Source organism: Bufo gargarizans, chromosome 3 (genome assembly GCF_014858855.1).
Source record: "Bufo gargarizans isolate SCDJY-AF-19 chromosome 3, ASM1485885v1, whole genome shotgun sequence".
NCBI classification, from domain to species: domain Eukaryota; kingdom Metazoa; phylum Chordata; class Amphibia; order Anura; family Bufonidae; genus Bufo; species Bufo gargarizans.
In genome coordinates, this window is record NC_058082.1 from 426815017 (window position 1) to 426819737 (window position 4721).

At 45.5% G+C, this 4721-nt stretch overlaps 1 pseudogene; it reads left to right on the forward strand.

The window, feature by feature from the left end:
* The first annotated feature begins 1047 nt into the window (after positions 1 to 1047).
* On the forward strand, positions 1048 to 4416 carry LOC122933442 (annotated as a pseudogene).
* Positions 4417 to 4721: the final 305 nt, after the last annotated feature.

Here is a 4721-nt window from a genome sequence, read left to right on the forward strand (position 1 = left end):
GGGTGTATTAATAGGATAGATACGTACGTCCTATTAGCCGTTCTGCAGTGAATTGTGATTGTTCTATTTATTTTTTGGGGGTGTATTAATAGGAAAAAGAATACAGAAAAATTGATCTGTGATTGTAGACTTTCTTCTGTATGAGCCGAATTACGTTGATTAGCCATTCATTGGTGAAATTATTTTGTGAAACAGCCTTTATGGGGAAAATTGGTTTATAGCTGTAACTATGGTCAAGGACAATATATGTATTTTACAGTCCACTGGGTAAATGTGGTTCCTGCCCAGCCACACCAGCAACTTGGCCAGGTGACGCGGCTTCCGCCTTCACGTTCTCACGGCATTGGTCCTGCGACAATGTACGCCTCTACCTCCTCATCCTCCACCGTGTCCTCAGTCTCCACTGCAGGGGCAATTCACAGTGCTCCTCCAGCATACCACATGTGCAGTGCACGGCAGTGTCGCGGAGGGCTGAGCCATGCGCTCTGCATGGCACACGTGTTCAATCTGGTTGGCAAGCAGTTCCTGAAGTCTTCCACCCATCTGCAAGACATTCTATAAATAGCCAGAAAACTTTGCATGCACTTCAGCCACTCGTACACCACAAAGCACACCCTCCTTGAGCTGCAGCGGCAGATGGCATCCCCCAACATAGGCTGACATGAGATGTTCCCACCCATTGAAATTCTACCCTCCATATGTTGGACCGACTATACGGACAGAGAAAGGCCATAAACAATTTCTTGATGATCCAAGCGTACAGGAGTACTCCCCTGTATAACTTCGATGTCAGCCAGTGGCAGCTCATTCGTGACACCTGCCGTTTGCTCAGGGTCTTTCAGAACGCCACGTTATTTGTCAGTCGCCAGGACCACAGGATGAACAGTCATTCCACTGTTTCATGTCCTGGAACAGATGCTGGTAAATCTGGCTAGTCAGGGGACTGGAGACATGGCACCTAGAAAGATGGCGGCAGAGTTTGATACATTTGTCTGTCAAGTTCTCTGTTTACAGTCAGTGAATTGGAACATCATTTATCGCAAGAATATGCAAACACCTACCGATGGGGTGTTAACCCCCAGAAGTAGGTCATCGCCACGAAGGAGCAGTCATTTTCACAGCTCAAAGTATCTTCCCGGAAGCTTGACCTCTGCCTGTCGACAGTCTGCATTGCGAAGCTTGACTAAAAGAAAAATCCCGCAGTGCACCCCCTTGGAGGAAACTCTTCATCCGGCACATGCTGCTTTGCTCCTTCAAAAACAATGGACTCTGTACAGCATGACACCAATGTATAATTTCTCATACACCAGACTGAAAGAGTATTCCAAGCACCTGTCTGACCACATAGCTGCCGAGAAGCAGAAGGGACTTGCCATTAAAGTGGGCTCAGAGCTGAACCTAAAAGCCAAATTTCCCTGTTTACCTGGACTCAAAGGAAAGGACAGTGATCCACTGGCTGTGCTCATACAGATTTCATCCAAGCCTCCACTCACCAAGGCAAGCACAGAGGACCAGATTGTGTGGACAGGTTGGTTCTGCAGGACGTACACAGAGGATGATCTGTTGGAGGTGTTACCAGAGACATTTACTTGCCTCCCACTCTTCCTGTATAATGGCTCTGAGGCGCTCGCGGCTTTCGTAGGGACATGGTTCCAAATAAACTTTGACTGTTGTTTCGGTAAGCTGGTGATCAGTTCTCAGGACCTTACGTGATTAGCAACGATGTGGACCGGGTATGATCTGTCTGGATCAGTGTCGGCCACAGAGCTTGTTTTCTCTGTTATGGACATTTCTTATGCCAGCCACGCAGTTGACTTCAAGACTTTATGAAATGATATTCATAAAACAAAGGACGAGGTCACATTGGAGGAAGTGGGTAATTTATTCCAATGTCTTTACTCTCATTTCTTCAGACACTTTAGAATCCACTTATCAGCAACCCATCTCGTTAAGGTGACGACATCTGTGACATCAGCGCATTGTGAAGGAAGTTCCTCAGTAAGGACTACCTAATCCGAGTGTTGGGATTTATCACGGACAGGGCCGTCTTTAACGCGGGGCAAAAGGGGCAGCTGCCCTGGGCCCAGTTGCTCCTGGGGGGCCCAAGGCATCTGCCTCTTGAGCCCCACTGCGGTCCTGGTGTCAAGTGGGGGTCACAGGGAGATGAGTGCTTCTATTGTGAAAGCGCTAATCTCCATAGTCATCTGTATCGCCATTCTCAGGACAGCGATACAGAGAATGCAGCCTATCAGAGGCCAGTGCAGGTGGAGCAATGACATCATCGCGCTGCCTGAGCCGTACAGCGTGGGACACAGGCCAGAAAAGGCCTGCATCGCATAGCTGCCAGCCTGATGGAGGTAAGTATAAGTGTTTATTTTTTTATATGGTACTACTTAATGGCACATGATTGGGGGGCATCTATGAGGGCAATTTTTAGTGGCCCATGACTGCGGGCATCTATGGTGCACTTGTTACTGGCACATGATTGTGGGGCATCTATGGGGTACTGGTTACTGGAACATAATTGGGGGGCATCTATGAGGGTACTTGTTACTGGCACATGATTGGGGGGCATCTATGGGGTACTTGTTACTGGCACATGATTGGGGGCATCTATGGGGGCATTTGTTACTGGCACATTATTGGTGGTCATCTATGGGGGCACATTTTACTGGCACATTATTGGGGGCACTGTGGGGACATCTATGGGGGCACATCTTACTGGCACATTATTGGGGCACTGTGGGGGCATCTATGGGGGCACTTCTTACTGGCACATTATTGGTGGCACTTTTTACTTACACATTATTGGGTGGCACTATGGTGGCACTTCTTACTGACACATTATTGGGGGCACTATGTGGGCATCCACAGAGGCCACAAAGAAGGGGTGTTTTATATGGGGGAAAGGGGGGAGAGGAACACTATGGGGGCTTCTACTGAGGCCACAAAGAAGGGGTGTTTTATATGGGTGGCATTATATAGGGGCATTTTATATTGGGGTGGGAACTATGGGGAAGAGGGCACTATATATGGGGTGTTTTATACTGGGACATTATGGGGGGCACTAGGAAGAAGGGGGGAGAGGAGCACTATAAGGGCATTTACTGGGGGCACTATATAGGGACATTAGTTTATACTGGCACATTATGGGGGCACTATGGGGACATTAGCTCAACTGGGGGCATTAAAAGGGGGTATTTTTTGCACTGGCACATTATAAGGAGAATTATTACTACTGGCAGGGCATTATGATTGGCTTTATTACTACTGGGGGTCTATGGGGAACATGATTACTAATATGGGCACTATGGGAGCATTATTACTTCTCGGGCACAGTGGGGACATGTTGGGGGCACTGTAGGAGCACTATTACAATCATGTGTGCTCTAGCAGAGAATTATTCCTATTGGTGGGACTTTTGGGAGCACTATTACTGTGGGGGCACCTTGGCACAGTATCAACTTATCACAATTATTTTAGGGGACATTAGGTTTACACTATTAGTGTCAGGGACACTATTTGCTGGGTGCAGTTATTTTAGGGCACTGTGTGCCAATAATTATTGAAGGGCACTATCTGCATGGTACTACTATTATCAGGGGGTTTATCTGTTTCTGCAGTATAGTATTGGGCAGCACAGTGGCACAGTATTAGGGGTGGTAGGATGATTTGTCCAGAAGATGGGAGCATGATGGAAAAGAAGTGAACTAAGATTTTGTTTGTCAAACTTCAGAGATGAGAAATGGTTGAAAAATGGTGCTCTGGTCTGAAAGGAGAAGATGAGGAAAGAGAACATTTACATCAAAGAGACATCACTGGATGTAGGAGGTATGTGGTGCTGTATTACCCTGTATGTAGGGGTGGATGGAGGGGTTAGTAGTACAGTACTATCTGCACATTGTAAAAAAAAAAAAAAAAAAAGAAAATAAAAGTTATCTGCAAAATATATATATTATATAACATATTTGTGTCAGAAGTTGTGCTTTTTTCATTTTTAGAATAATGATACAGCCATTTTATTTGATACGTTTGTGCTGTTTATTTTATTTTTTCTCTATATTAAGGGACACTATAGTCACCAGAACCACAACAGCTAAAGGTAGTAGTTCTGGTGTCTATAGCATGTCTCTGCAAGCTTTTTAATGTAAACACTGCCTTTTCAGAAAAAAAGGCAGTATTTACATTACTGCCAAGGAACACCTCTAGTGGCCACTCATCATTATTACAGTTTACTACTCTACGAGGTGTGTGGATTAAATTTTTTGTGTGTGTGTGTGTGTGTGTGTTGTGGTGGAGGGCGTGATTGCATGCTAGGGTGTGGGAAGGCAGGATCCAGGGGGCCCAAGTAAATTCTTGCCCTGGGTCCAATCAATATTAAAGACGGAGCTGGCCATCAATAACATCCAGTATTGAACACATGGACACATGGACGACTCTCATCTCAGACCTTGTTCACAATGTTCGGGACCCCCCGGACGTCTTGTCTTAGACATGGTCCTTGCAGTGCTTACTACTTACTACTTTTTTTTTTCAGTTTATCTTTTAAATCTTGTGGTTATGCCCCTTATGTGTTGTAATTTGTGTCCTGTTTGTGAAATAAACGATTTTCTTTTTATCTTTAATAATTAGTGATTACAACACAAACTTACTGCTGACACCCTGTCCACGGTGTAAAAGGAGTGTGCTTCTTCTTGGCGCTAACATCTACCTGTAAGGTT